At 45.5% G+C, this 13,086-nt stretch overlaps 2 protein-coding genes across 3 annotated transcripts in view; both read left to right on the top strand.

Moving 5' to 3' along the window:
• SOGA3 (SOGA family member 3) overlaps positions 1 to 6,239 on the top strand; it is an 86,171-nt gene extending 79,932 nt beyond the window's left edge. For both annotated transcript variants that reach the window (XM_029594537.1, XM_029594536.1), the window contains exon 8: positions 6,109 to 6,239. The gene's annotated coding sequence lies outside the window, so the exon portion shown is untranslated. The remainder of the gene's footprint in view (positions 1 to 6,108) is intronic.
• Positions 6,240 to 7,114: 875 nt separating this feature from the next.
• Positions 7,115 to 13,086, top strand: part of KIAA0408 (KIAA0408 ortholog) — a 67,935-nt gene continuing 61,963 nt past the window's right edge. The window contains 1 exon segment of the mRNA XM_029596809.1: positions 7,115 to 8,841. The gene's annotated coding sequence lies outside the window, so the exon portion shown is untranslated.

Here is a 13,086-nt window from a genome sequence, read left to right as displayed (position 1 = left end):
ATCCTTGCTCAATAATAAGAGTGGGAACCATACCACATTCTGAGGTACCAGGCCTATGACCATTGGCTTGACATCGTCAACCCCCCAGCGTCTGCTGCCAGTCATGATTGAGCAAGCCTCCTCATGCTTCTCCACCCGGGCCCTAGTGGACTCCGATTCTAGAGGGAATTTTGTGTAGCAAGAGCTTGTTGCATAGCTCCAAATTCCTACTGTTCCCTCTCTCTCCTCCTTTGGTTCTCTCATCTGTCCATGGAGTCCCCCTTCCGAGGCAAGTAACCCGTTCCACCATGCCTCTCATAGTTCGTATTTGGTCCCTCTCACACAGAGGTTATTAGTCTCCTGGTGATACACTGAGCTGTGAGCCCAGTAATATTAGGCCAGCCGTGGCTGCAGAAACATCAGCCCTAGTTCAACTGGACTAACTTATCCGCTGGGGATCAGGATGTTTGACATTTTGTATGGTGGCCAAAGGGGGTTCTTGCCCAGTGCTCATGGTGTCTACCATCATGATACTTTCAACCCCTTGTCTGAAGTCCAAGGAGACTCACACCTCTCCACAACATCTCCAGGAGATTACACTCCACATAGTTTTTGGACAACTTAAAGAACAACTAAGTCAAGAAAGGTCCGAACGCAAGAACCTGGAAAGAGAACATCGCCTTGCGGTGAAAGGATTTAAGTCTTTAGTCACCAGAAAAGTTGAAGAAATAGGAGTGCTGTATACCCTTCTTCAACAAGAGAGGGGAAAGGAACCTGCACATCAGCTTGAACCAGTCTGCCCGAGCCCCAAAAAAGAGAAGGCTACCTTCACCAGTATGGGGCCATGTCCTCTGTCAGAGCAGTCCAGAAAATACAATCCCTTTGCTAGCGGTTCAGGTTCAGTCCCAGGAATTGCATGAAATAGGGAACAAAACCAATCATTTGGTTATTGAACCTAACCTTCAAACCAAGAAACCCATAGGGGTCCAAAGCACTCTTTGCGGTCGGTACCCCCGCAAACTCAAGTCCTCTAGAGGAGAGCTTAAGAGGGGGGGGGGGTATTGTTACGCTCAGCGGTCCGTGGGCTATTCCTGCAGACTACCACTTTCAACCCCAGCCTGGCCTGATCAAAAACACCACATCCCAGCACGAGAAATGCCTTTGACCTCACTACTCCACCGCCACGGCATGAATGCAGTCTTCCTGTCTAACCTCAGGCCACCAGGGCTTGCGCCGAGATGCCACTGACATGCTCTGAGCTGGCTTACCCTCCTTAGGCTGGGCTGGATTTAAAAGGATTGCGGTGGGAAAAGCACTGTGGCCCCTTCTGAGGAGGCCACAATCCTGTGCCTATTAAAGGCCTCTTCAAACCTTCCACCGACACCTCGGCCATAGGTCGATTCAGGAGTGTGCTTTCCCTCAGGGTCTTCTTGTGCTCCTGGCTCCTCCGTTGCTGTCAGGTCCTGTATTTCAGTCTTGTCTTCTTCATGGTCTATCTACAGTGTCTTCGCTGCTGCCAGTATGGTTCCTCATCTTCTGTTCTCCACTTCATTCTCCATTGCCCCCGGATGGGCTTCTGGTTTGACTTCTGCCTAGACACCAACCTCCATTGAACTCTGCCTACCCCAGACCTCTGCCTGGACATTGACCTTCATTGAACTCTGCCTGCCCCTGACCTCTGCCTGGACACTGACCTTGGTTGAACTCTGCCTGCCACTGACCTTTGCCTACTCTGACTCTGCTAGCATTCCACCGGTGCTAGATCCGTGTCTGCATCTCTAACTACTCAACGGATCCTCATCCTGCCAGCAAAGGCCCACGTCTGAGTCCAGCTGGCCCCGACACCTGAGGGCTCAACCTAATGGGAACGTGGGCTGGTAGTGGTGAAGTTCCAGTTGAACCTCTGTTCCAGCCTGCTCTGCCTGCCAACAGTGGGACCTGCAGGGCTTCTCCCTGTATTTTGCGCTAACTCCTCCTCGGTCCAAGGGTCCACTTTCGCAACAAGGATATCAAGGTTTAATTTGTCCACAGAAGAAAAAACTTGATAGTACCTTTCAAATATATAAAAAGAGTTATGAAGGGAATGGTGATCAATTATTGTCCTGTGGAGACAAGACAAAAATTCACAACATCAGAGATTTATATTATAAACTAGGAAGAGATTTTTAACAGTAAAGGTAATTAAGCATTCAGAAGATGTTACCTAGCGAGGGAGTGGAATCTCCACAGTTGGGAGAGTTTTCTAGGTAGGTTAGATAAACATATATCTGATACCACTGGTCAAGGAGGAGGTCACTGGTGATGCCAGCTTCTGAAAACAATCAGCCTGAGCTCTGGCATATTTTTTGTGTGCAGCAAGTGAATGTGGACTACAATTCAGTTTTTATCAACAAACTGTGTAGGCATTATGATGTGTGTGTCACAGAAAAGTCACACATAGGGAGCATGAAGGCCTCGCTGTTACGATGCTGCTCGCGGGCTGAGCATGAAGGCCTCGCTGTTACGATGCTGCTCGTGGGCCAAGCATGAAGGCCTTGCTGTTACGATGCTGCTCGTGGGCCTAGCCACAATCAGCCTCTCACCTCTGCTTTTGGAGGCCGCAGCTGACATCCTACTTCGCAGCGGGTCAGCCGCCGCTGCCGTGCTTCCATGTGGCCTGGTGGCCGCCGACGCCATCGCTGCCATACATCCATACAGCTTGGAGGCCGCCGCCTGTCTTCCACAGCGGTCGGAGCCGCCACTGTTGTCCTGCCTTCGCGACCCGGAGGCCATCGACGTCATTCTCTCTTTGGCTGGCTGGGCCTCCGCTGCCACTGTCCAACCCTGCGGCTAGAGGAGCCGCCGACGCCAGGACCTGCCTTGCAGCCTGGTGCCACTCCTGCTTCCTTCTTCGCGGCATGGACACCGCTGTACCTGGTCCTGCCTTCTAGGCACGCGGCTGCACCTCTCTTGCCTATTTAAAGGGCCCGCAGTAGGAGTAGCCCCACAGCCCCTTTCGATGATGTCATCAGGGCGTCTCCACTTTTGCCCTACATAAGGGCCCTTCACCAGTTCTCCAGTGCTTTTGCATGGAGCCAGTCCACTCCTGGACTTCTCTTCATCTCCAGCTTCTTCAAGGCACTCTGTTCTTCATTGAATTCCCTCATCGTTTACATCTATAGTTCCTGGTCTCTCGTCGGATCCCGTGTCTTCAGATGTCCTTGTCTTCAGATGATCCTGATATCCTCGTCTTCAGATGTTCCGCCTCCAGGCATTCACTCCTTACAACTCCTCTTCTTGAAAGCCTTGTCCTCGGATGTCCTGGTTCCGGATTCAACTCTTAGCTTCCTGCCATCCTCTGTTCAGCTTCTAGATGACCTTCTGGTTCATTTTCCACGCCGGGTCTGAAGTTTCATCTTCTTCTGGTTGACCTGTCAGGTGCGTTGATCACACTGGGTCACTGAAGCTTCTGTTCAGGTCAGATGCTGCTTCGAGTGTGCCTGGATTCCTCTTCATGCTGAGTTTTAAGCTTGCTGTCGTCTTTCCACTCATCAAGCATTCTCATCGATGTTCCTGATGTTCCTCTCCTTTGATGTCCTGTCTCCAGATGTCCTAGCACACCTTGGCTTCGCTTCGGCTATCTCAAGTTCTGGGGCCAGCCCTAGCCTTCCCAGTGGACCCTGCTTCTAGTTGACCTTCTAGCGCGTTGTCCACACCAGGTCTGAAGTTTTGCCTTCTTCTGGATGACCCTCTGGTGCGTTGATCACGCTGGGTTATTGAGGCCTTCTTTGACTGGACTCTGCTTCCTGAGCTGCCCAGATCCTTTCTTCTTCTTCTTGAGCTTCAGCCTTGCCTTAGCCTAGCCTTCTCGTCTCCAAGTGTCTTTGTCTTGTTCCAGTATCATCGCCTGTCTTCGACCTCTGTCCGTCCTGTCGCATCTGCAATTCCAGGGGGCAGGACCGAAAGGGCTATCGAGTGGCCGGAGGGCTACCCCCAGAGACCAGCATTGCGTTGCTGGGTCTCTTCCGGTGCGTTCAGGTATGGCAGAGGTCGGAGCTCCTGGTCTTCAGCCTGTCCGCCCATGCTTGGACATGCCTTGCCTGCCTCGGCACTTCCTCGGAGCTCTTCTGCAGTCGCGCCATGGTCCAAGGGCACACCAATCTCTCTGGAATTGGGACCGCTCCCAATTAGCGCTCCCACAACACTCGCTTTTACAAAGTGATTTTTATCTTCAAAGAAGTACATTAGGCAGATTTTAGTGATGGGGATAAATCAAGTACAAAATAAATTGCTTGTAAAAAAAGCCAAACTCTTCCAAAGGTGCAGTAGGAAAGGCGTTAGAGCTGCTCTTGAGCTCATCACGGGATCCATAAGCAGTGCGGAACTTTACATAATGCAATGCTAGGTTCAGCGCTCAGCCCTCTGCCGAACCTGAACGCACCGGAAGAGACCTAGCAACACCATGCTGGTCTCTGGGGGTAGCCCTCTGGCCATTCAATAGCCCTTTCGGACCTGTCCCCCTGGAATCGGCAGATGCAACAGGACGGACAGAGGTCGAGGACAGGCGATGATACTGGAACAAGACGAAGACACTTGGAGACGAGAAGGCTAGGCTAAGGCAAGGCTAAAGCTCAAGAAGAAACCAGGTACATGCAATTATTGTAGCCCCAGATTTTCCTGTTGCCCATTTGCAGGCTCTTATTTCCCTAAGAAGAGCAAGTCATGGTCATCCGTGCAGCAGGGCAAATCCCAGACCTTCTCAGCCTTTTACTAATAAACCAGAGCTCTTTAGCCATTAGACTCAGAGATTATTATTTTTCCCAGTGGTTATTATTTTTAAATCTCTTGTCCTTTAAATAATTTTCTGTCCCTTATCTGTCAGCACATTTGAGTTCCGTAGCTGTCTATTTTTTTCCCAGTCACAACAGTCTCAAAAAATGCTTCTTAAAAAAAAAGAAACTGAGATAGTCAAAGGAGAGAAACGCAAATAAAGATTAAGATATATAAAAATAATCCCATCTTCCATTGCCTTGCCTTCTGAATAAAATGTCATGTTGCATGGGGGGTACAGGAGCGCAATCTCCTTTTAGAATCATTCGGGATAACACAGCCAGTGGGGCAGGGGAAGGAGAAGGTTGGGGGGGGGGGGGGGAGCTGAGGGAATCTGCCTCCATTCCTTGCATTGATTTGCAAGGCTGCTGTCCCTCAGCATGACCAGGCTGAAGGTTTCAGAACATAATTGGACTGGAGTGGGGGTGAAGAGCCGGACCAGTCCTCCTGCACTGACAGCGAGAGCCAAGTCCGAACCATTTCATTTGTCACAGAGCTTCAAGGTCACCTAACGCTGACACTAAAGGTTAAGGATGCTGTGAATCCACCAGTGACTCAAGATAATGGAGCAGCACCAGCGTCTTAGAAATACACACACACACACACACACACACTCACACATCCTTTTTCCAAAACCTCTCAGATGTACTTTATTGAGTGCCAGAAATGTTCTACCAGCTTACATCTCCCAGAAATGCACCACACAATTTCCATAGTATTAACTTTTAAATTGGATCCTCTTTGGATTTAAGGCATGACATAAATTATTCCTCTCATTTAATGCAGTATCTTTTTTTTTTTTATGTAATAAAATGTTTTGCACAATGTTAAGAAACCTTTTTCAGTTGCCTTAGCAACTTAACTACAACATACAGATATGAGAGCTTGCACTGGCTTTCCTAAAGAGGCTTTTGAAAATCCTTGCCAGGCTCAGCCTCCTGTCCCCCTGCAAAGCTGAATGTGAGATGTAAAAAATCTCTGCGACTCCAAAAAGGGGGGGAAAAAAAAAAAAGGTCATCCTCAATGGAAGACATCTAAAATTGGATTTTGACAGTGTTGCACTCCATAAAACCTAAAAACGTCCTGGACCTGAAGTTGTTTACACAAAATACTAGCAGATCTAAAGTTACCGAGCACGGGGTCGGATGAACGGGCTCTTAACTCTGGCCTCTGGGGAGCTGACGTCACCCGTGCCCCTGCTGGGACGAACCATTGTGGGTTGTTTTTTTTTTGCACAGGAGAAAGTTGGGAAGTTCTCCCGTCACTTCCTAAGGGCTGCTCAGATCAGATGAACTGTTAATCTCCTTGTGTCCCTGCTAGGAGCTATCCCAGGACTGGTGGGAACCGCACAGCGCAGAGAGGGGGATCCAGCTGCTTTCCACTCCAGCTACATCAGGCATCCTGCAGCTTTTACTTAAGAGCAAGCTTTCATCCAGACCATCTGAAGTTTGAAGTGCCTTTCTGGAAAAAAAAAAAGGTACGTTTTTGTTTTTTTTTGGTGGTGGTTGTTTTTTGCGCTGGCATTTCTTTCTTTAAACCAACCCCCAATTGGCTTTCTCTCAGAAGCAAAAGAGAATGACTGTCCTGTGATTTGGGTCCTGTTGCATTTGCATCTGAGAATTCCAGTGATGCCATCTCCAGCCTCCCCAGTAACACACTGCAGAGGGGTCAGCTGTTGGCGGAGTGTTTTCAGACACACTGCCCCTGATTGATGATTAGCATGGTCGAGGCTGAGACCGCTTTTGCGTAGCTCTGTCTTACTTGCTCCGTCCCTGAAAGGAACGATTGAGGATTCGCTTAGGCTTAGTGGCAGGTACTCTGTATAAACTTCTCAATTTGTTTGACAAGATAACAAAAAAATGTCTGTCTGTCCCCATTAGCTAGCCAGAGGTCCATATCGCACCCAAATGCAGCAGTTTGTAAAATTCAGTGAAGGTTGGATAGCTTGGAAGTGGGGTTAAAAATATTGTCCCCACCCCCCTGCTTTTGATGTCACAGCCAGGTTATATTTGGAACCTGGTGTCCCCCTGATAAAGATTAATTTCAGGGCTGTTTCCCCTCACCCTTTTTCCTATGTATCTGAAACTTGGAAGCCCATTAGGTGTGTGCGAGATCGAGATCGTTTGAGGAGTGGGGGTTGCAGCAGGGAGAGTTGAACCGATGGAGAGAAGAGAACAAAAATTGGTGATGGTTCACCCAGAGCCAGGAGGATAATCCGAGGGCATGTAGAAAGTGCTGTTACAGCAGTGGGATGGAGACCCTTGTGTCCTCCCCACCACCACACCAAGCAAAATCATGGCTGGCTTTGGGTGAAGGGAAGGGAAGGGTGGAGGTTTTTATTCACTCTGTGGCTGCTAAAATCATGTGGAATGTTATTGGGAAGAGGCCAGGATTTTATGAAGGCACTGTGTATGCACACAGGATCCAAGCTCGTGATTTTATTCCTGGATCCCGGAGGGGGGAAGAGGGAGGGGGAGACAGAGACAGGAGCCACAGCCCTACGAGGAATGTAGCGGCTGAGACACCAGCACCACCACCCCCCCCCCCGGAGCCTCTGAGGAGCCCTCCCTTAGCCTGGAGGCAAAAGCAGCAAATACAAGCTCCAGGGCTGGCTCCTGAGACTCACCGGAGTAAGCTTGGAAGAATTTAAGAAGCATGGCTGAAAGAGAGTCGCTTTTCAGGGGAGTCTCGAAAATGCAAGTAAACACTGAAATTTAGCCCTTGTTTTCCAGAAGCGCTCCTGAGAAAAGACTGATATGTGAAATGGCATTTGGTCTGAAACAGCTTTTAAGCTTGGATGATGGATGCCAGATAAGTAATGCTGTGCTTTTAAAGGACCACCAATCTGTCTTTTATGGCACCTGACTGCCTGCTGTGGATAATGACGGGAGGCTCATTCTTTCTACTTTGCCCATTAATAACAATGGCTGATGCTTTTAGCTATTTGGGGCATGTTTATTATCTGTCCTTCGTAGTGAGGACATCCCTTTGTTACTGATCCAGCTAGATCTTTTGCCTCCGTTGGCTGCTTCCCTGTTATGGAGCTCATTATATGGAAGGGCAAAATAGAGAAGTATAAGTGAGATTGCAGATTGTGGGTGGTGCCACAGAGGAGTTCTTAAGGATATTTTTACATCTACATTGTGTTTAAACAGCGTAGGAAAGAGTAATACCATGATTTCGCTGCTTCTCTAGCCTTTTGTTTGCAGTTTGAGCCTCTGCGGTATTTTTTCATTCCAGGTGTCACCGAATCAATCAAGAAATGATCATGGGACAAACAGCAAAAAAAAAATAAAAATTAATATTCCAAAAATATAGCTAATTTAAATCGTAGTTTTTATTTGTTGGTAAAAAGCAGAATATAAATATCAATAAATAAATGTACACTTAGCAAAATTCGTAGCCATTAACACAGTTGCAGATGCACCCAGTAAGAGGTATCCGCACAAGCAAAGTAAAACAGAAATGAGGTTTATAATTGCACCAGATGGGTGCACTGCATTGTTTTTTTTCAAAATTCATTTGAAGCTGTAGCTGTGATCTGGAATTCATGAGTTTAACGGCAGGACACTGCAGACACGTTTGCCCTCATCCACATCCTAAACTAGGAGTCTGGCTCACATCAAAGCTCCAAATTGGACTCTAGTCTGCAAAATTCCTGCTCCACGTAAATAAGCCTGTAGCAATAGTTCTCATGCAGCCTTGCTCGGGGGATATTCAGATATGTCCCATGGGGATTTACTCCTGTGCATTATTTTTTAATCCACCTCTGGATTCTGCAGGACAGAGGCTGCTTCGGCATGCCCTGTGCTGAGAATGCTGTCTCATTTCTGGTGAGCTTTCTATTGGTTTCTTGTTGTTCTTGTGTAACGCTGCTTAGCCCTCTCTTAAGGCAGGTGTAAACAGAAGGATTTTGCTGGACCTGAAGCCTGTTTTGGAAACAGTGAGGACCGAGCTTAAAAGGGCATAGAGGAAACGAATCAGACTGCAGCACCCAAACGACAGATGCGGGTGGGAGCTGGATCAGAGGGAGCTCAAGTGTGCATTGCATAGGTAAGTGGCTCGCCGGAATTATCAATGACATGGGAGAGTGGAGAGAGCTTCATTTTTGTAATTTTATTTTCAGTGCAGTCTGTGTGAAACATGGTGAGATCTTGTCTCCTGATGGAGGGTGTTGCGTGTTTCAGCCTACATGTAAATTTTAGCTACAGTTGCCAAGTGTATTCTAGGTGAGAGCACACTGTTCTCTGTCTTTCTGTGTCTCTGCTGCTGCGGGTCTGTGTTCTGTGTGTAAGCGTCATGGGCAGACATTAATTCCTGAGTAAACCTCTGTTCTCATACCCTCTCCTCATTTATACTAGTCAAGGACACAACGGTTGGGCATTGAGGGTGGGACCTCTCTCGTCACCCTGCACATTTGCAGAAGGAAGAAGACAAACTGAATTTTGCAAAGCAAATCAATCAGATGAGTAACCTCATGGCAGAAAACGGGTCTCCCTGGGGTCAATGCACCTAGTTTGGGGATGGAAAGGAGGCCATGGCAAACATATTATGGGAGGAGAGGGCAAATATACACTATTCTGAGTTTGAAATATCTATCATTGGGAACCTGAATAGCAGCAAATAGGCCATTAATGAGGCATTTGTGGCCAACCCAACTGTGACCCACCAAATGTATCCTCAGCCTCATTAAAATGAACATAAGCCTCTTTATCCCTTTTTAGACAAAATCACTCCTGAAATTAGCACCTAATAGAAAAGGGTGGAGGGAGCACACTCAGTGAATGACATCAGCGAAAGGTAAAAAGCCAAAAACCCTTCTCTTCACTTCATTTACAACCCTGACTTTTTCAGAAGCCCTTGTTCAGTTTGGCTGATTAGTAAATCATAGGGTGAAAAACAGCAAGATGCACACATTAAAATACTTTTTATACTCCAAAAATAAAAACTGACAGTGGCATAAGAAGCTACAAACATGGTACATAATGCCATAATGTGCCAAAAGTTTAGAAAACAACTTCTCCTCCTATTCATTCATCCATTTTTTTTTTCATCTTTCATATAATGACAGCTTCCCTGCCCATTAAGGTACTGCACAGCAGTACCCTGTCAATGCACACTTTTTCGTTGTACAGATCAATCACAAGTGAACTCTTGAAGGGCTATTCTAGGCTCGCACATCACAAAAGCCTTCAGCATGCCAACACAGAACAGACAGGGTAGGACCAGCAGGCCATGGCACATCAGCTTCCCCTCATAAGTGCTCCAGCTGGGTGCCAGCTATCCTTCAGTACTCTGCAGAGAGCATGCCCAACACTGATGAACTAATACAAGGAGCTCTGCATTCATAGATGCCATTGATGGCAGAGTCCTCTATCCCACATTATAAAAGGAAGGAATGTGATAGGAAGCCCTTCTAACCTCCTGCTTTTTTCTGCTCTCGACAGGCATATCACATGTCATCTGACATGTGATATGCCATGTCAGATGACATGTCTGACAGATTGACATGTCTGACAGATGACAGATTTCCAGATACCAATTGAACTTTCTTTCAATCCAAGCAACTAAGACCTCCCCTAAGTGTAATCAACAAATTCGACAACTCCATAATACTCTTTCTCTTTTAAATTGGCAGGTTTATTACATTGTTGTTTCTTTTACCTCATTGTTAATTTTCTCTATCGCTTTCTTTACATTCCAAGTTGCATTATGTCCCTGTTTTATTGTAACTGCTATTTCCTCTTCTATCACATGTTAATGTTCTAAGTATTTCTTCTTTTGTCACACCCTGTTAATTGTAAACCGGCATGATGCGACTCCCATCGCGAATGCCGGTATATAAGAAATGCAAATAAATAAATAAAATAAATAAATGTAGCTAAGCATAGCCTACACAAATGATTGGACACATATGGAGGCAGAGAATTGAACATAGGGACATCCTCTTCCTGCTATTCTCATAAAAATTGCTATTCATTGTCAAAGAGCAAAGGATGTTTTTCAACTGTTCCAAGGGGGTTCAAACAGAGGTATTAGCTTTAAATGGCTCAGAAACGCCATCCTAGCAGTATCACTGGATACTGTAAAAAAGATATCATATGCCTATATGTAAAAAATCACCTGAGCTAAAGATTTCCAAATTATCCCTACAACTGAAAAGCAGGTTGTTAATACAAACAAAAAACACACTTTGAAATGTCTGTATACCAATTCAAGAGGTCTAAGAAGTAAGATGGGAGAGTTAGAGTGTATAGTAGGAAATGATGAGATTGACATAATTAGCATCACAGAGACTTTGTGGAAGGAGGATAACCAATGGGACAGTGCCATATCAGGGTACAAATGATATCAAAATGATAGGGAGGATCAACTTGGTGGGGGTGTTGCACTTTATGTCTAGCAGGGTATAGAGTCCAACAGGATAAAGATCATACAAGAGACTAAATGCTCAGTAGAATATATATGGGTAGAAATCCCACATGTGTTGTGTAAGAGTATAGTGATAGGAGTATACTACCATCCACCTGGACAAAATGGTCAGACAGATGATGAAATGCTAAGAGAAATCAGGGAAGATTACCAATTTGACAGTGCAGTAATAATGGGAGATTTCAATTATCAGACCCAAAACACCACAGAGCAGAAGTACTGCACTTCAATAATATCCAAACACAAAAGTGCAGAAAGGATTTAGTCCAAACCGGCATGATGTGCTCCACGAATGTCGGTAAATAAAAGTTAATAAATAAATAAATAAAATAAATAAATAAAAACCACAGGATAGTTCAAAAGCTCTACAGAGCATCGGGGGGGAGCAACTCTGTTGCTCCCCCCCGATGCAGCCCTTGGCGAAACACGGGACCGTGTCGGGGGACGCGGTCTAAATTGGTGTGCTTTTCAAGTCAGTGGAGTTGCTGCTTGAAAAATGAATAAAAATTACCGTGCTCTGTAGAGCTTTTGAACTATCCTGTGGTTTGGACTAAATCCTTTCTGCACTTTTGTGTTTGGAGATTTCAATTATCCCAATACTGACTGGGTAAATGTAACATCAGGACATGCTAGAGACATAACGTTCCTGGAAGTAATAAACGACTGCTTCATGGAGCAATTGGTTCAGGAACCAATGAGAGAGGGAGCTATTTTAGATTTAATTCTTAGTGGAATGCAGGATTTGGTGAGAGAGGTAACAGTGGTGGGGCCACATAGCAATAGTGATCATAACAACATTGATAAGAAAGGAAAAGAGAGAATTTGAAATGAAGTTGGCCGTAGAGGCAAAAACTCATAATAAAAACTTTAAAAAATGTATCCAAAGCAAGAAACCTGTGAGGGAGTCGGTTGGACCATTAGATGACCGAGGGGTTAAAAGGGCTCTTAGGGAAGATAAGGTCATTGCAGAAAGACTAAATTAATTCTTTGCTTCTGTGTTTACTAATCAGGATCCTGGGGAGGTACCAGTTTCAGAAATGGTTTTCAAGGGTGATGAGTCAGATGAACTGAACCAAATCACTGTGAACCTGGAAGATGTAGTAGGCCAGATTGACAAATTAAGAGTAAGCAAATCACCTGGACCAGATGGTATGCATCCTAGGGTTCTGAAGGAACTCAAAAATGAAATATCAGATCTATTAGTTAAAATTTGAAACCTATCATTAAAATCATCCATTGTACCTGAAGACTGGAGGGTGGCCAATGTAACCCCAATATTTAAAAAGGGCTCCAGGGGCGATCCGAGAAACTATAGACCAGTGAGCCTGACTTCAGTGCTGGGAAAAATAGTGGAAACTATTCTAAAGATAAAAATCACAGAGCATATATGGCTTAATGGAACACAGTCAACATGGATTTACCCAAATTTAAAGCCTCACAAATCTGCCTCATTTTTTTTGTAAGCGGTTAATAAACATGTGGATAAAGGTGAACTGGTAGATGTAGTGTATTTGGATTTTCAGAAGCATTTGACAAAATCCTTCATGAGAGGCTTCTAAGAAAACTAAAAAGTCATGGGATAGGAGGCAATGTCCTTTTGTGGTTTACAAACTGGTTAAAAGGCAGGAAACAGAAAGTAGGTGCAAGATGTTGCATATAGGGAAAAATAATCCTTGCTGTAGTTACATGATGTTAGGTTCCATATTACGATCTACCACTCAGGAAAAAGATCTAGGCATCATAGTGGATAATACTTTGAAATTGTTGGCTCAGTGTGCTACAGCAGTCAAAAAAGCAAACAGAATGTTAGGAATTATTAGGAAGGGAATGGTTAACAAAACAGAAAATGTCATAATGCCTCTGTAT

The sequence above is a fragment of the Rhinatrema bivittatum genome, chromosome 3 (genome assembly GCF_901001135.1).
Source record: "Rhinatrema bivittatum chromosome 3, aRhiBiv1.1, whole genome shotgun sequence".
Lineage (NCBI taxonomy): Eukaryota > Metazoa > Chordata > Amphibia > Gymnophiona > Rhinatrematidae > Rhinatrema > Rhinatrema bivittatum.
The sequence above is the reverse complement of the archived record's forward strand: the minus strand, read 5'-3'. Positions and strand labels throughout refer to the sequence as shown.